General features: G+C 40.2%; 1 protein-coding gene and 1 non-coding gene across 3 annotated transcripts in view; one reads left to right on the forward strand and one right to left on the reverse strand.

The window, feature by feature from the left end:
- The window catches only part of PDE11A (phosphodiesterase 11A), a 466,208-nt gene that overhangs the window by 408,909 nt on the left and 33,177 nt on the right, over window positions 1–24,122 (reverse strand). The window lies entirely within an intron of this gene.
- Window positions 23,513–23,615, forward strand: LOC129032190 (U6 spliceosomal RNA). Its single transcript, XR_008501216.1, has one exon. It is a non-coding gene; the product is annotated as a U6 spliceosomal RNA (small nuclear RNA).

The raw sequence follows: 24,122 nt of genomic DNA on the forward strand, positions 1-24,122 counted from the left end.
AAGCAATCCTCCTGCCTCAGCCTCCTAAGTAGCTAGGACTGCAGGTGCACACCACCATGCCCAGCTATTCTTTTTTATTTTTCGTAGACACAGGGTCTCACTACATTGCCCAGTCTGGTCTCAAATTACTGGCCTCAAGCAACCCTCCCACTTTAGCCTCTTTAAACGCTGGGATCACAGGTGTGAGCCACTGCTCCCAGCCCAGAATTTAATCTTTGAGGAAAAGTTTGAGAGGATTTGTATTCAAGAAACTGTGCAACTGAGTCCCATTTTTCTGGTGAGTTAATGAGATTTTTTTCCCAGAATCAGAGTATAACTAAACATTATATATGAGATTTTGCATCTTCATTTACCAATCTCTTAAACAGAATTCAGTTTAATTACTAAATACGTGATCAAACATCTCCTGTATTTTTCCTGATAAGGATAGACAAAGAGAAAGACTACTAATTCATGCATAAAGACTTTGCAGAAAATTAGACAATATTTAATTTTTGAAAATTTCCCCCTCTGTTCGGTTGATATCAGCTACTGATGGTTCCATGTCCTTGGGAAACATTAAAATTAGAAAAAGCTGATATCTCACACTACTAATTTCTAAATCCTAAGAAGAGGAGCTTGGAAAGCTGCTGAATGTAGAGAAGTTCCGTTTAGGGAAGAAGTCTCCTTTGTAATTGTATTAAAATATCAAACATTCTAAATGAAAACTTAATCCTTCAAATATGTTTATTTTACTTATCTTAAAACAATCTGCCTACAAGTATGAAAGTATAAAAAAATTGTTATTTTCCCATTTGAAGTTTTCTAATATAAAAATATATTCTATGAAATAAAATTTCTAAAAATAAAATGCTGTATAATAAAACACATTCGACTCTTTTATGTAAAAAAAAGCCCAATGTAGTAAAATATTAAGATTTTATAAACCTAGATGGCTTATTCTTATCTAAAATTAAGAACTTTGTGGAGGATGACACAGGATTGAAATAGACCAGTTGGGAAATTTTGGTGGTCCAGGTAAGGTATGAGGACAGTCTGGGTTTAAGAAAAAGGCAATGAGGGTAAAGAGAAGTAGACAAATATGTTGGAAGTTGAGTCTGTAGTACTTCCTGATGAATTGGTTGGGAGGGGAGAATAGACAAAAGACAATGAGCCTCAGATTTTAACTTGAGAAACTGTGGATGGAAGTATCATTTACTGGAATGGGGGAGATTGAGATAAAGGTGAAAGTCTACATATGAAGAGAGTAGAAGGTTGATAAATCAATTTATTAAACAAGGTGAAGTGCATCTTTGACCAAAATCAGTGGTTCTTCCCCCTGACTGCATCTGAAAATTAACTTGAGAAAGTCATCACAAATGGAATCAATCATTACTAGGCATTGGTATTTTTTTAAATGCTCCTTTGTTATCCTCATATGAGAACCATTGTCCTAAATGATAAAGACTTTAGTCATTAGTGAGAGCAATAAATCTATTGATGGGAAATGCTTTAAAATGGGGAGGAGCAAGAAGAGTGGTATGTATTCTGGTGGTTGCACATCAATGGTGTTGGCCATGATGGAATGGACTGAAAATCCACTCTGGAGAAGGAACAGCCTGTTTGCCCTTACCTTTGTGATAATCTGCATCTCTGGAGAAGGATGTCTTACTGACCAAAACTCAACTCTGAGTCTGAGTAGACCAACCACCAAGGCTATGGAGTAGGTTGCTACCCCATTGCTAAAGCATCCAAAGTCGCACGAGAACAATAGACACTGGGATGCTTTAGCATGACAAGGAGTCACAAAAATGGTCTAAACTCTCCCCACCATCTCCTCACCTCTCTAAATCCACCTGATAAACTGATAACTTAAAGAGAAAACGTGGCCCGGAGCGGTGCTTCATGCCTGTAATGCCAGCAATTTGGGAGGCCAAGGTGGGTGGATCACTTAAGGCCAGGAGTTTGAGACCAGCCTGGCCAACATGGTGAAACCCCATCTCTACTAAAAATACAAAAATTAGCCGGGTGTGGTGGTAGGCGCCTGTAATCCCAGCTACTCCTACTCGGGAGGCTGAGTCAGGAAAATCGATTGAACCCGAGAGGCAGAGGTTGCAGGGAGTCGAGATTGTGCCACTGCACTCCAGACTGGGTGACAGAGCAAGACTCTGTCTCAAAAACAAAAAGGAGAAAATGTAATTGTATTAATACATGCGGTAAGTATTAATCTTTTAATTTAAAATAAAAGCTAGGAAGAAAGATTTATTCTACTAAGTCTTTGTTTTTTTTTGTTTTTTTGTTTTTTTGTCTGTTGTTTGTGTGTGTGTGTGTGTTTGAGACAGAGTTTCCCTCTTTTTGCCCAGGCTGGAGTGCAATGGTGCGATCTCTGTTCACTGCAACCACCACCTCCCAGGTTCAAGTAATTTTCCTGCCTCAGCCTCCTGAGTAGCTGGGATTACAGGCATGTGCCACCACACCAAGCTAATTTTGAGTTTTTAGTAGAGATGGGGGTTTCACCATGTTGGCCAGGCTGGTCTCGAACTCCTGACCTCAAGTGATCCACCTGCCTCGGCCTCCCAAAGTGCTGGAATTACAGGCATGAGCCACCACACCCAGCCTCCATTAAGTCTTAATGGTTTTAAAAAATAATGTATCTTAGGACATGCTTTGTCTGTGTCTTCATTACACTACTTATAAGATAATTCTCACAAATTAACTCAAAACTTGATAAAATCAAATTAATCTAATCTAATGGGAGATCAGAATCGCTGATACAATTATGCACTTTCCTAATATATACATAAATCTGTAGATTAATCTTCCAATTAAAAACAATCAAGAAAGCTGAGTCCCAAATTGAGGCCTAAATTAATTATAGTAGATGAAGAAAATTAGGAAAATAATTAGATAAAGGAACATGTTACTCATATTATAGAAGGAAGAAAAGTTTAATAATAGATGAAATTAAAAAATAGATTTAACTAACCAAGTAATCACCACAAATGAGTACAATAGTAGAGGAAACACAGAGCATTATGGAACACACAACAGGGTGCCACAACTAGTCTAAGGTCAGACAATACCTCCCAAAGAAAGTGAAGTCTTTAAGGTGATACCCACAGGATCAATAGGAATTATCCAGAAAAAAAGGAGAGAAGCATTAGGGAGAGGTGGAGGATAATGTCCCAGAAAGAGGGAATAGTATGTCTAAAGTCCACAGGCAATAAACACTGGTTAATTTGAGGAACAGAAAGAAGCTGAAGGTGGCTCTTGTGGGAAGTGTCAGACATGGGTAGGAAAGACAGCTGGAGGCTGATGAGAGGGTGCCTAGTAACTAGGTGTAGACTTATAAATTTATCATAGAGGAAGCGAGGGGTCACTAGAGAGTTTTAAGAAGGTGAGTGGGAGTGATATGACTGAGTCTTCATTTTAGAAAGACTGCTGTGGCTACATGTAAAGAATGGATTGGAAGCAAGAGGTCCAGGTGAGAGATGAACCGTCTCTGGGCTAGGATGGTGGTTAGTGGTAGTAGGAGTGGTGGAAAATGGACTGAGTTGAGAGATATTTAGGAGGTAGAATGAATAGAACTGACTCTATGCTGATTAATTTGGAAGGCTGTGAAAGTTAGAGAAGTAAAAATGACTCCACATTTCTGGTGCAGATGTCTGGGTGGGTAGTGGGATGATTCACTGAGTGAGGAACAGAGTGAGGAACAGATTCTGGGGAATATGAGTTTCGTTGTGGACATTTCAAGGTTTAGTTGACTGTGGGTCATCCACATGGTACAGATGCTCAAAAAGAAGTTTGACAGATTTAGATATAGATACAGACATAGACGATTTTTTTTTAATTTCAGGAAAAGAACTTGGAATGGAAAGTAAAAATTGTCCAGGTAAGGATAGGAATTTTGCCTAACAGCTTTTAAGCCCAGGATCTTCAGAAGGTCATCACGATCACCAGCAGAGCTTCACAGAAGGCCAGGTAAGGAGGAAACAGGACTAGTAAGAAGGCAAAAAATGTGCCTGTTTCTGAAAATGGAAACTTGAATAGGAAACTAACAAATACCTCAAGGATTATAATGAAATATCATATGGAGAATGGTGCCCAATTTTTACTCATCTCCCTTAGGAGAAAAGAACAAGAAATGATCTACAAGAGGAGAGATTTCTAATAAATTAAGGTAAAGTAAGGTTGTTAAAATCTGGAATGAGCTGTTATAATTGTGGTAGACTCCTATTGCTTTGAGTATTTTTATGTCATAATATTTTTTCTACCTCAGATATTTTAAGTACAACTGCTCTTGAGAAGTGCAGAAATCTTTTCCATGCCTTTTATGCAGATCTGTCTTTTGTATATAACACGCAGCTATGATTTTTAACCTTTAAAAAGACAAAGTCACAAGGCCAAAAGCAATTTTTACTTCTCAGTGAAGGAACTGACCTGTGTCTCCTTCATAGAAAACAGTAATTGGATACATTTCTGACCCAGGATCTTGCACTTGCAAACCCATCTGCAAGTTTCTGAGTTGAATGTGGTGCCATGAAGCACACCCAGAAAAAGGATTCCCACCTTCAAGATCCACAAAGGCTGTAAAAAGCAATCTCTGAACTCAGCTTTCATGTCTTTGAGAAAGAGTTATATTTAATATGCTCAAGAATCCCAGCCAGCCCCAAAAAAACATACTTTAGAGGTACGAAAGAAGCCTCGAAGCAAAACAAATCCATCTTCTCTTTCTACTTTCTCAGAGAAATCACTGGAGGCTCCCTAAGGCAAGATTCAGAATTGAGAATCTTATCCAGGTCCCACATTCATGGCAAAGATGGGTCGCCTAAGATCTCTTTTATTCCCTCTGTCTTTAAGGACTCTATCCCCAATACTTTACAGTAAAATTTTCCAGTACTCACGATTAAGCCAAGAACTAATCTTGACGAACGTTTAATCTACAAGGGTGATTTTTAAAAACCAGAATCTTGAATCTACCTTAGGTCCTTCATAGCCAAAATGCTCAAACTGTTCAAGTCTAAGAGTATCCACATGATGTAATTATGTTTCCTGAACATACTTATGAGGAAATACGTAATGACAAAAGCCCCTATTAATTCCATAACACTTTCAAATGACCTTGTCTTTGAATTACAAAATATAGCTCAAAAATTATAAAGTTATAATTGTAAATTGTGAAGAAGATTATAGAGAAAAATTATAAAGAAATTAGAGAGAAAAGGTGAAATAAGATATGCATGTATATAAGGTATTCTTTGGCCTACAGACACTTAGACATACATAGGAATAGAACAGAGCTTGGCAGTACTTGTTAATACTGGAATCACCTGGGACCTTTAGGAAAGTACTGATGTTTTAGCCCCACCCCAACCAATTAAATCACAATTGGTAGGGGGAGGGGCCCTGGAGGGGATCTGACTTCTGGCTGTTTGTCAGGGTAGGGTTAAGAACCACTGAATTAGAGGGTCACTTAATAAATCCAAGGCCTCATCGGGCGCTCATGCCTGTAATCCCAGCACTTTGGGAGGCTGAGGCGGGTGAATCACCTGAGGTCAGGAGTTTGAGACCAGCCTGGCTAACATGGTGAAACCCCGTGTCTACTAAAAATACAAAAATTAGCCAGGCATGGTGGTGCACACCTGTAATCCCAGCTACTCGGGAGGCCGAGGCAGGAGAATTGCTTGTGCCCGGGAGGCAGAGGTTGCAGTGAGCTGAGATTGCGCCACTACACTCCAACCTGGGCAACAGAGCAAGATTCCATCTTAAAAAATAAAAATAAAAAATAAAAATCCAAGGCCTCTGGGGTCTGAAGACAACAGGTTATAAACCATGCTTTAGAGCTTTAGCTTTTGTTTTATTTTGTCTTTTCCATACACTTTCCCTGACGGCTTCATGAACTAGGCCTGCATACCTTTTTCAACATCATATTAGCCCATTGCCCCATCAAAAGATTCAGAGAAAAAGTTCAGTCTCATATTTCATCTACATCCTCTTTCAAATGCCTTATGGAGTTGTAATGTAGAGAAGCTAATGGAAGTAAAAAACATAAAATGAATAATCCATTGAAACACAAACCAATAGATTGCCAAACTTTCTGAAGCTCAAAAAATTGCTTTTATTGGTATATCATTTAGTAACACTCATTTAGTTCCAATTCATAAAATCATCTCCTTACACTTATGACTTATCAGTAGACATCACTTATTTTCCAGAAAATGCTTGGAAGGCAAAGCTTTCGAAAATTGATTAGTCTTTAATGACTTGAAATATATTATTCTGCCTTTCTTCATAGAAAGAAGAACTAATTGTTCTGAATTGATGGAAGACTTGGGATTACATTGCATAAAAACAAAGACACAGCATGTGGCAACTACATAGCTCATTCTTTAGGCCTAATTTGATATTTGTTGAGAAAAAGTGAAAAATTATCATTGTTGTTCTTAATATGTATTTGCAGAATTTCATTGCTGTACCGTAAACAAAAAGAATCTCCAAATTCTTTCCTAAAGAGTTCTAAATAGTACAAAAGATTACCAAAAATTGTTTCTGAAGCTTCACTCTTTTATGGACCTGAAGTAGTATAGTTGGAAGTGGAGTATTTTGTACATTCACATAGGTAAGCTCTATTTGCTAAATGTTTAAAGGGCATACCTTTATTTAAGTCTTTCAAATAGAATTGGTGGTTGATAGCCACCAACAAATAATTTGATATGAAGTTTCAAAACAGTTATTGTGATTACCATGTTGTTTGGGGCATTATCCCTTTTTTTAGTCATGTTGCTAAAGTAAACATTGTTTGCTGATCTTATTTCCCTCTGTTCTTCCTTTCTTAGTTGGCACTTTTCTTTGGTCCTGTCTTATCATCATGACTATTATTATTTCTCTTTATTACAATAAATACACATACAAATCTCAAGGCAAAATACACAGGAAAATGAAGACCCACACCACACTTGAAACCAAAGCGCAACTGATGTAGTAAAAAAGAAAATGATGAATTCTTAAACTGCTTTAATAGACAGCCCAGATATCTATTACAGTAAGTCTGCAAATATATTGTACCTGGAGTTAAATGCAACCTCATGCTCTATAAGCTTTATTGTGTATAATGAAAATGTCTAAGAAAAGGCCAGTACCTGAAGAAAGAGCTATGGGAAGGGTCAGCTAACCAGAAGGCACCTTTTTTTCTGGCACAGTGAGACCATCTAAGAACTGCAATGAATCAGGGAAATGAGGCTCTAAGGTAAAACCAGGAAGGCCAGGCAGTCTGCAAACAAGGGGAAGGGAATTATCAGCATGAAGCTGTGATTCAGACACCAGACAAACAGTTAGAAAGTAGAGAATACAGGGCAAGCCAAGGTCAAGACAGTGATGCATGAAAAGCCAGGTCCAGGTCAGAAGAACAGATCTAACAGTGAGACATTGGAGACTTGGTCTCACCCATTCATCAGAACCTAACACAGACTACCTCCAACAGAGAGCTTTGGAATTCTTCCCACTGAAGACAACTGAGACAACCCGAAAAGTGTCCCAAAAATGTAACTGATATGTAGGCAGCTATCTCAATCACATGCTGATCCTGCCCACATTTATGGCAAATACCATAATTTATAGAGTCATAGTGATATGTTATATTTTAATTACATAATTTGTTTAGGTTTTATTGTTAATATGCAGAGGTTAAAATTCCTCTTTGACAAAAGTTTAACTTTAAAAAGTAATTTTTGACCGGGCACGGTGGCCAACACCTGTAATCCCAGCACTTTGGGAGGCCAAGGTGGGCAGATCATTTGAGGTGAGGAGTCAAGACCAGCCTGGCCAACATGGTGAAACCCCGTCTTTACTAAAAATACAAAAATTAGCTGGGCGTCATGGTGGGAACCTGTAATCCCAGCTACTCAGGAGGCTGAGGCAGGGGAATCACTTGAACCCAGGAGGCAGAGGTTGCAGTGGGCCGAGATTGCGCCACTGCACTCCAGCCTGTGCAACAGAGCGAGACTGTCTCAAAAAAAAAAAAAGAAAAGAAAAAAGTAAAAGTAATTTTTTAAAGTCTGCTTTTTAAAGTTTTTTAGGTTTTGAAATGTTTTAAAAACACATTTTTAAATAAAATGTCTATAGAAATAAGTGTATTTAGTTAATGAAAAAAGTATTATTTAAAATCAGTCAGAAAATTATGGATTACTCAACTAGTTACATATTTGGGAAAAATAAGTTAGACCCCTATCCTACATCAGACATCAAAATTAATTTCAAGCAGAATAAAGACTTAAATGTACTCATCTCTTAATAAATTGCAAAAGTAAAACAAAAAATTTACTCAAATCCTGCCAAGACATATTTCCTATTTTAACATGAAATACTATAGTATTAATCATTTAAGATTTTTAAATAAAATGTGTTTTTAAAAATGTTTCAAAATGTTTTAGGTCATACATTCTTGTGAGAACATGATGATAAAAATACAGTGAATATCTGATTTTAAAATCTATTTCAAAGCAACAATAATTAAAACTGTTCTAAAAATGGAAAAATTGATGAACAAGAATAGAGAGCCACATATGCCTATATATGTATATGTACATGTGGAAATAAATGTCTATAGAAATAAGTGCATTTAGTTAATCAAAAGAGTATTATTTAAAATCAGTCAGAAGATTATGGATTATTCAACTAGTTACATATTTGGGAAAAATAAGTTAGACCCCTATCTCACATCAGACATCAAAATTAATTTCAAGCAAAATAAAGACTTAAATGTACTCATCTCTTAATAAATTGCAAAAGTAAAACAAAAAATTTACTCAAACCCTGCCAAGACATATTTCCTATTTTAACATGAAATACTATAGTATTAATCATTTAAGATGCCAATATCTAGCTTTATTGAAACGACCAGTGAAATGTCTACTTTTATACATTGCTAATGAGAATATAAATTAGTGCAATAAATATGGAGGGCAATTTGGCAAGAAGTAACAAAAGTCTTTTAAAAATTTTTATACTCTTTAATAATTTCATTTCTAGGAATTTATGATAAGGAAAAATTGAAAAATATCTACATATTCAAGAGGAAATGGATTATATTATGATATAGACACAATACCACTAAAAAAAGTGTTAGAATTTATTTTACATGTTATAAGTGGTTTTATTATGACATGAGAAAGTTACATGAAGAAAAGTGGTTTAGAAATCAGTAAAATTAGCATAATTTCCTAAGGGTGATGAAATTACCATCTAAGACAGCATAATAGTTTCAAAAGTGCCCTCCAAAAACATAGAAGCCATTATGCCACTGAATTGTCAGTAAAATAGATAGGCAACATACACCAGATGACAGCCGTCAAGCTGGAGGTGGGTCAATATTCATAAATAATTTATCTCTATGAAAAACCATAGCATTCTATACTTTCAGCAAGATATAAGTGAGTCCAAGCTAGCAATCCAAATGGCCCTGGCTGTTTTTTTTTTAAGCCACTATCATCCTAGCTAAAAAATCTCTTATCATAAAAGGTCCAATTGACCTGCTACCCAGAATGCCAAAGGAACTTAGTGGTATTGCCCGAAAATCACAAAGAACAAAGAACAGAAGACTGTCAAGATACTATAATTGGGCAATGTTCTGATATGTGAAATGGATGGATTTTTCAACTCTCTCAGATTCTGACCTTCTCCACATTTAATGTGAAATATCACAACTTCTTATGTGGCATAGCATATATAATCTTGGAAAACATCCTGATTTTCCAAAAGAATGAATACTATCAACTAAAAAAAAACTCAACAAACTATTAAACTAGTAAATAAAAGTTTGTAAAAGATTGCTGTGAACAAGTCCTCCAGCCACAGCAGTGTGTTCCACCACTGAAAGCCCAGGTTAGAAAAAATCAGGCATTTTCCACTGGGAAAAGGACTTGGAAGCAGCTTAACACTACTTCCCACCAACCTTGCAGGTGGATTCCTGGAGCTGGTTGGTTCCACACACATTCCCTTCCCCACTATAAGTCTCTGCATCCCTGAAGCCTTCCTTCTCCATTCCCAGGCCAGGTTCTCCATTTCCTTGGTGTTCACCCTAGCTTCAGCTACAAATAAGCAAAGTGCCAAGAGTACCTGGACTCCTTGCAGAAGTTATATGGTCACATGCTCCATCAAAAAAAAAAAAAAATGGGGACATGAATCTCTCGCCCTATAATATGAGAGTAGGAGTGACATACCAAACTGAAGGTGTCAACCTGTGGGGAAGTCATTCAGAGGATGGATCCCATCAGCAGGAATCATTTGTAAATAATCTGGATAAATACAAGCGTGCCTTTTCCTTAAATAAAGCACCAAAGTGCTTTCACATAAATGTTTGCGAGTAGGAGCCCTCTAGCCAGACACACTGGAGAAATGAGTCGGCATGTTTATTGGCACTCTCATCTAAGCTATTCCACCTCGGATAGAGTTGATTAGCCCCTCTTAGAACTGTTCTCTTGCCTGCTGCCTTGTAACATGTCATTTTCTTAGCCAGCTAGCAAAATGCTGCAGTGTTTGTTTTACGAACTAATCCAAGCACCTGGAATAGCCAGCTAATTAGACCATTCATATTTTTCAGGTTTGGGTTTTGTTGGGCTAGAAAGATCTAATATATCGGCTAGCATTTACTCTCATGCAAATAACAGGGTCAGGAACCATTCTATAAATCTCAATTCATTTCTGAGGTGTTCCAGTAAAATGAGCAATCAATTTAACCCACTAGAATTCTTCACTTTAGGATCTGCATAGTACGGAACAACAGAAGCAGTAGAAATTGCAACAAGCCCTAGGCTACCAAAGTCTATAAGACTCCTAGATACTCCTTCAGATGGCGTTTCAAAAACAAATTGAAAAATTTCATAGCTTCCAAGTCCCTCTGCCTTACTTAAGAAAGGTTATCTTATAGGCATCGTTGGATATTGTCTTCCCCACCATAAGCCACCCATCAGCATGCTCACATACATCTCATACATCTAGCTACACTGCACCCAACAACAAGAGATTTCATATAATTAGTTCCATGATTGACATGAAAAGTTTATGAAAGTTCACCAAAAGCTGTCATCGGGTTAGCCAATTTGAAATCACCATGTCAAATAACTGACATCATGCAGAAAATATAATTTAACTCCAATGCACTTTAGTTAGGAACAATAATAAAAAGATAACTAGTGAAATCAAATATTTAAACATTTAGAATACATTTCTGAATTACCCATCTATCAAAAAATTAAAATAGAAGTTATAAAATACTTAGAAAATACTAAGAAAAATAATGTCTAACTATAAAAATACCAGGATGATTACACATCATATATCAAAACCATGGTCCACAGTTAAAGAGTTCTTAAAGGTTCTGTTGTAAATGCTTACCTCAGGTAAAAAAAAAAAAGTTCAACTTAATAATCATCCAACCATAAGAAGTTAGGGGAAAAGAACAGCAAAATAAATTCAAGAAAATGGAAAAAATAATACAAATAAGAGCAAAAGTTAATGAAAATGGCAGGAAATATATAATGAAGACAATTGCTAGGGTTTAAATGTTTTTCCCCCTCAAAACTCATGTTAAAATTTAATTGCCATTGTGATGATATTAGGAAGTGGGACCTTTAAGAAGTGTTTGGGTCATGAGGGCTCTGCCCTCATGAATACACTCATACCATTATCACTTGAGTGGGTTCATTATTGCAGAAGTGGGTCTGCCTCCTCCCAGCATTCTTTGCCCTTTCACCATATGATGCCTTCCACCATGTTATGCCACAGCAAGAAGGCCCTCACCAGATGCAGACACCTTGATCTTGGACTCCCTGGCTTCCAGAACTGTGCACCAATAAATTTCTGTTTGTTATAAATTACCCAGTCTATGGTATTCTGTTATAGCAGCACAAAACTGACTAAGACAAAAATTAACAAAGTTCAAAAAAAGAATAACATATGAAAATCTCTAGAGAGAATAATCATGAGAGAAAAAAAAGAGAGAGGCCTTATATTTTAAAAAATCAGGAATAAAATGGGGCTAAAACTATAGTTGCTACAAAGATTAAACAAATATAATGGTGTTATGAACAACTTTGTGCCAATAAATTTGAAAAGTTAGATGAAGTAAATAGATAAAAACTTATCCAAAAAAATCTTTCAAAAAACTAGAGAACATAAAGAGTCCTATAAGCTTTAAAGAAATTGAATCAGTACTTTAAAATATTCCCATTAAACACACACACACATCCTCAGATCCAGATAGATTTCTAGGAAATTCTACCAAACATCATGGCATTGGGCAATTCTAATTTATTACAAACTATTCCATATAATGGAAAAAGAAAGACCATTCTCCCAGTTCATTTGTGATATAACTTTGCTTTAAAAACCAGACAAGAGTATTCTAAGAAAAAAACAGGCTGGGCATAGTGGCTCACACCTGTAATCCCAACACCTTGGGAGGCCAACACAGCAAGATTGCTTGACCCCAGGAGTTTGAGACTAGAGTGGGCAACATTGTGGAACACTGTCTCTATAAAAAAATTTTAAAAATTAGCCAGGCATAGTGGCATGTGCCTGTAGTTCCAGCTACTTGGGAGGCTGAGGTGCAAGGATCACCTGAGCCCAGGAGGTTGAGACTGCAGTGAATCTTGTGATTGTGTCACTGCACACCAGCCTGGGTGACAAAAAAAAGAAAATATAAAAATATAGGCCAGTCTTGCTTATGAATGGATATAGATGCAAAAACCCTAAAAACCAAAATTTTTGTGAAACAAATCAGACAATATATAAAAAAAGATAACTTTTTATGACCAAGTTGATGTTTCCTAGGAATTCAAGGCTGGTTTAATATGAGATCAATTAAAGTAATTCACCACATTAACAGTGTAAGGTAAAAAAATTCATATCTTTGTAAAGGCAGAAAAAGTTAATAAAACTCTGCATTCTCTTATTATTTGAAAAATAATAGCAACAACTTCCTTAGCAAACTGGGAATAGAAGGGAACTTTCTTAACCCAATAAAGGGGATTTCAAAAAACCCACAGAAACCTCATACCTAATGATTAAACTGAAAGCATTTTCTATAAGCTCAGTTTCAAGACAGAGACCTGTTATAATCAGTCTTGTTCTACATGATACTGGAGGTTCTTGCACAGTAGGAGGTAAGAAAAAGAAATAAAAGGTAAAGGATTGTAAAGAAAGAAAACCATCATTATTTGCAGATGATATGATTGCTTACACAGAAAATCTTAAACAAGCTACAGATAAAAATTTAAATAAGAGTTGTTGGATTCCAAATTGACACACAAAAGTAAATTGCATTTCTAGATAACCAAAATTGACTAAAAATATAATTTTTTAAATACACTGTTTAAAATATCAATAAACATTTTTAAATACCTAGGATACAATATAGCAAAGAATGTGTAAGACTTTTATAGAGAAAACTAAAAAAAAGTCTTAAAAGACATTAAAGAAGATTAAATTGGAAAAAATATATATATCATATTATTGGGTAGGAAGACTGACTCTCATACATCAGTAATTCCCCCTAAACTGACCTATAACTTCAGTGCAATTCCAATTGAAATCCTATCAGAGTGTGTACATGTGTGTATGTGTGAAACTCAACAGGCTGATTATAAAACTGACATGAAAGAATAAAGGGCCAGCTGAAGCCAAGACCCTCCTGAGGAAGAACAAGGCATAGGGGTTGGGGAGAAGATTCACCCTACTAGATATTAATACTTTCTATAAGCTACAGAGATTAAGGCAATGTGATAGTAATACAGGCATAGATTAATAGACCAACAGAATAATAGAGAGCCTAGTAACAAACCCATGCACATATAGAAAATGGATTTATGGCAAAGCAGACATCACAGATCATGAGAAAAGATGAACTTCTCAATAAATGACCCTAGGTCAATTGCTTATTCAAATAGAAAAAAAAATAAACTTGTATTCATATCCTACACCCTAACACAAAAACAGGAATTACAATTAAACTAAATACTTAATATGAAAACAAATTTATAAAAATTTCCAAAGACACTATAGGAGAATATTTTTCTTCATACCCTGTTTCAAGAATAAGAACAAAAATGCAAATTTCTATAAGATCAATAAATCAAGTAGTATTAAAATTAAGAGCTTGGGCTGGGTGTGGTGACACATGCCTGTAGTCCTAGCTACTGGAGAGGCTGAGGCAGGAGAATTGCTTGAACCCAGGAGGCAGAGGTTACAGTGAACCAAGATTGCATCACTGCACTCTAGCCTGGGCGACAGAGCGAGACTCCATCTCAAAAAAAAAAAAAGGACTTGGGTTTTCCATTAAGAATGAAAAGCAACAGTGCACTAGCTCTGCTAAGGGACAGAATGCCTCCCCAAGTGGGTCCCTGACCCCTGTGCCTCCTCACTGGGAGAAACCTCCCAACAGGGGTTGTCAGACACCTGTATAGACACCTCATACAGGAGAGCTCTGGCTGGCATTAGGCCAGGGCCTCTCAAGAATGAAGCTTCCAGAGGAAGGAGCGGGCAGCAGTCTTTGCTGTTCTGCAGCCTCCACTGATGATACCTAGGTGAACAGGGTCTAGAGTGGACCTCCAGCAAACTGCAGCAGACCTGCAGAAGAGAGACTTGATTGTTAGAAGAAAAACTAACAAACAGAAAGTGATAACATCAGCATAAAGGACCCCCACACAAAAACCCCATCCAAAGATCATCAGCCTCAAAGATCAAAGGTAGATAAATCCATGAAGATGAGAAAAAAACAGTGCAAAAAACAACCGAAAATTCAAAAAACCAGAATGCCTCTTCTCCTCCAAATGGTCACAACCCCTCTCTGGCAAGGGCACAAAACTGGATGGAGAATGAGTTTGACGAACTGACAGAAGTAGGCTTCAGAAAGTGGGTAATAACAAACTCTTCTGAGCTAAAGGAGCATGTTTTAACCTAACGCAAGGAAGCTAAGAACCTTGATAAAAGGTTACAGGAACTGCTAACTAGAATAACCAGTTGAGAGAGGAACACAAATGACCTATTGGAGCTGAAAAACAGCATGAGAACTTCCTGTAGCATATACAAGTATCAATAGCCAAATTTATCAAGTGGGAGAAAGAATATCAGAGATTGAAGATCAACTTACTGAAATAAGGTGTGAAGACAAGATTAGAGAAAAAAGAATGAAAAGGAACAAACAAAGCCTCCAGGAAATATGGGACTATGTGAAAGGACCAAACCTATGATTGATTACTGTACCTGAAAGTGATGGAGAGAATGGAACCAAGTTGGAAAACACACTTCAGGATATTATCCAGGAGAACTTCCCCAACCTAGCAAGGCAGGCCAACATTCAAATTCAGGAAATACAGAGAACACTACTAAGATACTCCTCAAGAAGAGCAACCCCAAGACACATAATCATCAGATTCTCCAAGGTTGAAACAAAGGTAAAAATGTTAAGGGCAGCCAGAGAGAAAGGTCAGGTTACCTACAAAGGGAAGCCCATCAGACTAACAGTGGATCTCTCTGGAGAAACCCTACAAGCCAGAAAAGAGTGGGGGCCAATATTCAACATTCTTAAAAAAAAAGTTTTCAACCCAGAATTTCATATCCAGCCAAACTAAACTTCATAAGGAGAAATAAAATCCTCTCCAGACAAGCAAATGCTGAGGGATTTTGTCACCACTAGGCCTGCCTTACAAGAGCCCCTGAAGGAAGCACTAAATATGGAAAGGAAAAGCCGGTACCAGCCACTGCAAAAACACACCAAAATATAAAGACCAGTGACACTATGAAGAAACTGCATCAACTAATGTTCAAAATAGCTCTCCCTCTCCCTCTCCCCCTCCCCCTCCCCCTCCCCCTCCCTCTCCCCTTTCTTCGGTCTCCCTCTCCTTCTTCTCTTTCTTTTTTCGGTCTCCCTCTGTTGCGGAAGCTGGACTGTGCTGCCGTGATCTCGGCTCGCTGCAATCTCCCTCCCTCGGGCTCCTGTGACTCTCCTGCCTCGCCTGCCGAGTGCCTGGGATTGCAGGCGTGCACTGCCACGCCTGAATGGTTTTTGTATTTTTGGTGGAGACAGGGTTTCGCCGTGTTGACCGGGCTGGTCTCCAGCTCCTGGCCTCGAGTGATCTGCCTGCCTCGGCCTCCCGAGGTGCTGGGATTGCAGACAGAGTCTCGCTCACTCAATGCTCAATGGTGCTCAGGCTGGAGTGCAGTGGCCTTATCTCGGCTCGCTACAACCTCCACCTACCAGCCTCCTGCCTTGGCCTCTTAAAGTGCTAAGATTACAGCCTCTGCCCTGCCACCACCCCGTCTAGGAAGTGAGGAGCGTCTCTGCCTGGCCGCCCATCTTCTGGGATGTGAGGAGCGCCTCTGCCCGGCCGCCATCCCGTATAGGAAGTGAGGAACGTCTCTGCCCGGCCGCCATCGTCTGGGATGTGAGGAGCACCTCTGCCCGGCTGCCCCATCTGGGAAGTGAGGAGCGCCTCTGCCCAGTCGCCCAACGTCTGGGAAGTGAGGAGCGCCTCTGCCCGGCCGCCCCGTCTGGGAGGTGAGGAGCGCCTCTGCCCGGCCGCCCCGTCTGGGAAGTGAGGAGCGCCTCTGCCCGGCCGCCCTGTCTGGGAGGTGAGGAGTGCCTCTGCCTGGCTGCCACCCCGTCTGGGAGGAAGTGAGGAGCACCTATGCCCGGCTGCCACCCCGTCTGGGAGGAAGTGAGGAGCACCTCTGCCCGGCCGCCCCGTCTGGGAGGTGAGGAGTGCCTCTGCCCGGCCGCCACCCCGTCTGGGAGGAAGTGAGGAGCACCTCTGCCCGGCTGCCCCGTCTGGGAGATGAGGAGCACCTCTGCCCAGCTGCCCCGTCTGGGAGATGAGGAGCACCTCTGCCCGGCCGCCCCGCCTGGGAGGTGAGGAGCGCCTCTGCCTGGCCGCCACCCCGTCTGGGAGGAAGTGAGGAGCGCCTCTGCCCGGCTGCCCCATCTGGGAAGTGAGGAGCGCCTCTGCCCGGCCACCACCCCCTATGGGAAGTGAGGAGTGCCTCTGCCTGGCCACCCCGTCTGGGAGGTGAGGAGCGCCTCTGCCTGGCCACCCCGTCTGGGAGATGAGGAGCGCCTCTGCCCGGACGCCACCCCGTCTGGGAGGAAGTGAGGAGCACCTCTGCCCGGCCACCCCGTCTGGGAAGTGAGGAGTGCCTCTGCCTGGCCGCCACCCCGTCTGGGAGGAAGTGAGGAGCGCCTCTGCCCGGCTGCCCCATCTGGGAAGTGAGGAGCGCCTCTGCCCAGCCGCCACCCCATATGGGAAGTGAGGAGCACCTCTGCCCAGCTGCCCCGTCTGGGAGGTGAGGAGTGCCTCTGCCCGGCTGCCAACCCGTCTGGGAGGAAGTGAGGAGTGCCTCTGCCCGGCTGCCCCGTCTGGGAGATGAGGAGCACCTCTGCCCGGCCGCCCCGTCTGGGAGGTGAGGAGCGCCTCTGCCTGGCCGCCACCCCGTCTGGGAGGAAGTGAGGAGCGCCTCTGCCCGGCTGCCCCGTCTGGGAGATGAGGAGCACCTCTGCCCGGCCGCCCCGTCTGGGAGGTGAGGAGCGCCTCTGCCTGGCCGCCACCCCGTCTGGGAGGAAGTGAGGAGCGCCTCTGCCTGGCTGCCCCATCTGGGAAGCGAGGAGCGCCTCTGCCCAGCCGCCACACCGTCTGGGAAGTGAGGAGCGCCTCTGCCTGGCCACCCCGTCTGGGAGGTGAGGAGCGCCTCTGCCCGGCCGCCCAGTCTGGGAAGTGAGGAGCGCCTCTGCCCGGCCGCCCTGTCTGGGAGGTGAGGAGCACCTCTGCCTGGCCGCCACCCCGTCTGGGAGGAAGTGAGGAGCGTCTCTGCCCGGCCGCCCCGTCTGGGAAGTGAGGAGCGTCTCTGCCCGGCCGCCCAGTCTGGGAAGTGAGGAGCACCTCTGCCCGGCCGCCCTGTCTGGGAAGTGAGGAGCGCCTCTGCCCGGCTGCCCTGTCTGGGAAGTGAGGAGCGCCTCTGCCCGGCTGCCCTGTCTGGGAGGTGAGGAACGCCTCTGCCCAGCCGCCCTGTCTGGGAGGTGTACCCAACAGCTCCGAAGAGACAGCGACCATCGGGAGCGGGCCATGAGGACGATGGCGGTTTTGTTGAAAAGAAGTGGGGGAAGTGTGGGGAAAGGAAGGAGAGATCAGATTGTTGCTGTGTCTGTGTAGAAAGAGGTGGGCATAAGAGACTCCATTTTGTTCTGACTAGGAGAAATTCTTCTGCCTTGGGATGCTGTTGATCTATGTCCTTTCCCCCAGCCCCGTGCTCTCTGAAACATGTGCTGTGTCAACTCAGGGTTAAATGGATTAAGGGCGGTGCAAGATGTGCTTTGTTAAACAGATGCTTGAAGGCACCATGCTCTTTAAGAGTCATCACCACTCCCTAATCTCAAGTACCCAGGGGCACAAACACTGCAGAAGGCCGCAGGGTCCTCTGCCTAGGAAAACCAGAGACCTTTGTTCATGTGTTTATCTCCTGACCTTCTCTCCACTATTATCCTATGACCCTCCCATATCTCCCTCTCCGAGAAACACCCAAGAATGATCAATAAATACTTCATAAATAAAACAAAAAACAAAAAACAAAAACAAAAACGTAACAAAACAACCAGCTAACATCATGACAAAAGGATCAAATTCACACATAACAATATTAACCTTAAATGTAAATAGGCTAAATGCCCCAAATAAAAGACACAGACTGGAAAATTGGATAAAGAATCAAGACCCATTGGTGTGCTGTATTCAGGAGACCCATCTCATAAGCAAAGACACATAGGGTCAAAAAAAAAGGGATGGAGGAATATTTACCAAGCAAATAGAAAGCAAAAAGAAAGCAGGAGTTGCAATCCTAGTCTCTGATAAAACAGACTTTAAACCAACAAAGATCAAAAAAGACAAAAGGGATCAATGCAACAAGAAAAGCTACCTATCCTAAATATATATGCACCCAATACAGGAGCACTCAGATTCATAAAAGAAGTTCTTAGAGACTTACAAAGAGACTTAGATACCTGCACAATAATAGTGGGAGACTTTAACACCCCACTGTCAATATTAGACAGATCAACAAGACAGAAAATTAACAAGGATATTCAGGACTTGAACTCAGCTCTGGACCAAGTGGACCTAACAGACATCTACAGAACTCTCCACCCCAAATCAACAGAATATACATTCTTCTCAACACCACACTGCACTTATTCCAAAATTGATCACATAGTTGGAAGTAAAGCACTCCTCAGCAAATGTAAAAGAACAGAAATTATAACAAACTGTCTCTCAGACCACAGTACAATCAAATTAGAACTCAGGATTAAGAAACTCACTCAAAACCACACAACTGCATGGAAATTGAACAACCTGCTCCTGAATGACTACTGGGAAAATAATGAAATTAAGGCAGAAACAAAGGAGTTCTTTGAAACCAATGAGAACAAAGAGACAACGGACCAGAATCTCTGGAACACAGCTAATGCAGTGTTGAGAGGGAAATTTATAGCACTAAATGCCCACAACAGAAAGTTGGAAAGATCTAAAATCAGCACCCTAACATCACAATTAAAAGAACTAGAGAAGCAAGAGCAAACACATTCAAAAGCTAGCAAAAGACAAGAAATAACTAAGATCAGAGCAGAACTGAAGGGGAGAGACATGAACAACCCATCAAAAAAATCAATGAATCCAGGAGCTGTTTTTTTTAAAACATTAACAAAATAGATGGGCCACTAGTTAGACTAATAAAGAAGAAAAGAGAGAAGAATCAAATAGACACAATAAAAAATGATAAAGGGGATATCACCAGTGATCCCACAGAAATACAAACTACCATCAGAGAATACTACAAACACTACTACTCAAATAAACTAGAAAATCTAGAAGAAATGATAAATTCCTGGACATATACACCCTCTTAAGACTAAACCAGGAAGAAGTCAAATCCCTGAATAGACCAATAACAAGTTCTGAAATTAAGGCAGTAATTAAGAGCCTACCAACCAAAAAAAGCCCAGGACCAGATGGCTTCACAGCCATATTCTACCAGAGGTACAAAGAGGAGCTGGTATCATTACTTCTGAAACTATTCCAATCAATAGAAAAAGACGGAATCCTCCCTAACTCATTTTATGAGGCCAGCATCTTCCTGATACCAAAACCTGGCAGAGAGAGACAACAAAAAAAGAAATTTTCAGGCCAATATCCCTGAAGAATATTTATGTGAAAATCCTCAATAAAATAGGGCAAACCGAATCCAGCAGCACATCAAAAAGCTTATCCAACACAATCAAGTTGGCTTCTTTTGTGGGATGCAAGGCTGGTTCAACATACACAAATCAATAAATGTAATCCATCACATAAACAGAACTAATGACAAAAACCACATGATTATCTCAATAGATGCAGAAAAGGCCTTCAATAAAATTCAACAGCACTTATGCTAAAAACTCTCAATAAACTAGGTATTGATGGAACATATCTCAAAAAAATAAGAGCTGTTTATGACAAACCCATAGCCAACATCATACCAAATGGGCAAAAGCTGGAAGCATTCCCTTTGAAAACCAACACAAGACAAGGATGCCCTCTCTCACCACTCCTATTCAACATACTATTGGAAGTTCTGGCCAGGGCAATCAGGCAAGAGAAAGAAATAAAGCGTATTCAAATAGGAAGAGAGGAAGTCAAATTGTCTCTGTTTGCAGGTGACATGATTGTATATTTAGAAAACCCCATTGTCTAAGCCCAAAAACTCCTTAAGCTGATAAGCAACTTCAGCAAAGTCTCAGGATACAAAATCAATGTTCAAAAATCACAGGCATTCCTATATACCAACAACAGACGAGCAGAAAGCTACGTCATGAGTGAACTCCCATTCATGATTGCTATAAAGAGAATAAAATACCTAGGAATACAACTTACAAGGGACGTGAAGGACTTCCTCAAGGAGAACTACAAAGCACTGCTCAAGAAATAAGAGAGGACACAAACAAGTGGAAAAAAATTCCATACTCATAGATAGGGAGAATCAGATCATGAAAATGGTCATACTGCCCAAAGTAATGTATAGAGTCAATGCTATTCGCATCAAGCTACCATTGACTTTCTTCACAGAATCAGAAAAAAACTACTTTAAATTTCATATGGAACCAAAAAAGAGCCTGTATGGCCAACACAATCCTAAGCAAAAAGAACAAAGTTGGACATGTCATGTTACCTGACTTCAAACTATACCACAAGTCTACAGAAACCAGAACAGCATGGTACTGGTACCAAAACAGATACACAGACCAATGGAACGAACAGAGACCTCAGAAATAACACCACACATCTACAATCATCTGATTTTCAACAAACCTGACAAAAACAAGCAGTGGGGAAAGGATTTCTTATTTAATAAATGGTGCTGGGAAAACTGGCTAGCCACATGCAGAAAACAGAAACTGGACCCCTTCCTTACACCTTATAGAAAAATTAACTCAAGATGGATTAAAGACTTAAATGTAAAACCCAAAACCATAAAAACCCTAGAAGAAAACCTAGGCAATACCATTCAGGACATAGGCATGGGCAAAGACTTCATGACTAAAACACCAAAAGCAATTGCAACAAAAGCCAAAATTGACAAATGAGATCTAATCAAACTAAAGAGCTTCTGCACAGCAAAAGAAACTACCATCAGAGTGAACAGGCAACCTACAGAATGGGAAAAAATGTTTGCAATCTATCCATCTGACAAAGGTCTAATATCCAGAATCTACTAGGAACTTAAACAAATTTACAAGAAAAAAACAAACAACACCATGAAACAGTGGGCAAAGGCTAGGCACAGATACTTCTCAAAAGAAGACATTTATGTGGCCAACAAACACGAAAAAAAGCTCATCATCACTGGTCATTAGAGAAATGCAAATCAAAACCACAATGAGAAACCATCTCATGCTAGTTAGAATAGTGATTATTAAAAAGTCAGGAAACAATAGATGCTGGAGAGGCTGTGGAGAAATAGGAACACTTTTATACCATTGGTGGGAGTGTAAATTAGTTCAACCATTGTGGAAGATAATGTGGTGATTCCTCAAGGATCTAGAACCAGAAATATCACTTGACCCAGCAATCCCATTACTGGGTATATACCCAAAGGATTATAAATCATTCTAATATAAAGATCCACACACACATGTGTTCACTGCAGCACTATTTACAATAGCAAAGACATGGAACCAACCCAAATGCCCATCAATGATAGACTGGATAAAGAAAATGTGGCACATATACACCACGGAATACTATGCAGCCATAAAAAAGAATGAGTTCATGTCCTTTGCAAGGACATGGATGAAGCTGGAAGCCACCATTCTCAGCAAACTAACACATGAACAGAAAACCAAACACCACATGTTCTCACTCATAAGTGGGAGTTGATCAATGAGAGCACATGGACACAGGGAGGAGAACATCACACACCAGGACCTGTCAGGGGGTGGGGGACAAGGGAAGGGAGAGCATTAGGACAAATACCTAATTCATGGGGAGCTTAAAAGCTAGATGACGGGTTGATAGGTGCAGCAAACCACCATGGCACATGTATACCTATGTAACAAACCTGCATGTTCTGCACATGTATCCTAGAACTTAAAGTATAATAAAAAAATTGCTAAGGGTTATAGATTAGATACCCTTTAATGTAAATATTCAAATTTCTTTTTATAAAAAAGCAGATATACTGAGATATAACTGAAATACAAAAAAACTGTACATATTTAACACATATGATTTTATTAGTCTGGACATATGGTTACACCCATGAAATGACCACAATCAAGATATGAATATAACTATCACCCCCACCAAAGTTTCTTCATGCCCTTTTTAATCCCACCTTCCATCCCTCCCACTCCACCATGCCCCACCTCAGATAACACCGATCTGCTTCCTGTCACTAGAGAGTAGTTTGCATTTTCTAGAGTTTTATCTAAATTAGCCATGCAGTATGCATTCTTGTTTGACTTCTTTCATTCCACATTATTAAAAAAAAGAATGAAAATCAAGCAATAAAGAAGAAAAAATATTTGTAATACATATAACCAATAAAGAGGGTGGTGTTCAGAATATATATGTATATAAGGAGCTCCTACAAATCAATAAGAAAAAAGCAAATTCAATAGGAAAAATGGGCCAATGACATGGACCAGTACTCCACAATAAGAGAAAACACAAACATATGAAAAGAGGGTTGAGGGGGAGTCACTCACTGAGTTCACCCCAGAACATTTGCATGGCCCATACTTTCATACCCACCATGAGTAGCCTGTTCTATTCTTGGCTGGGAGGTAAACGAGGACCCTGTCCATAGACCAGGTGGCCATGAGGGGAATGGGCTTGGTAGGGAAAGCTAGAATTTGTGCTCTGGTGACCATGGTGGTCCTGGCCCCATATATATTCACTGTAAAGAGGAAGAGGCAGCAGAACAAGAAGAACACTGAATAACTAAGAAACGAATGCTTGTGCTCACTTTAGCAGCACATATACTAAAATTGGCATGATAGAAGATTAGCATGGCCCCTGTGCAAGGATGATGAGCAAATTCATGAGGCATTCCATATTTTTAGCAATCCCATTACTGGCTATATAACCAGAGGAATATAAATCATTCTACCATAAAGGCATGCACACGAGTATTCACTGAAGCCTTATTAACAATAACAAACACAAGGAATCAATGTCTTTGCAGGACGTGCATGGAATCAACCTAAATGCCCATCAATGACACATTGGATAGAGAAAATGTGGTACATATACACATGGATGTTATGCAGCCATAAAAAGAATGAGATCATGTTTTTTGCTGGAACATGGATAGAGCTGGAAGCTATTATTATTAGCAAACTAACACAAAAACAGAAAACCAAATACTGCATGTTCTCACTTATAAGTGGGAGCTAAATGATGAGAACTCATGAACACAAAAAAGGGAACAACAGACATTGGGGTCTACTTAAGGATGGAGGGTGAGAGGAGGGAAAGGAGCAGAAAAAATAAATATTGGGTACCAGGCTTAATACCTGGGTGATGAAATAGTTATACAGCAAACCCCCATGACACAAGTTTACCTAT

The sequence above is a fragment of the Pongo pygmaeus genome, chromosome 11 (assembly GCF_028885625.2).
Source record: "Pongo pygmaeus isolate AG05252 chromosome 11, NHGRI_mPonPyg2-v2.0_pri, whole genome shotgun sequence".
NCBI classification, from domain to species: Eukaryota; Metazoa; Chordata; class Mammalia; order Primates; family Hominidae; genus Pongo; species Pongo pygmaeus.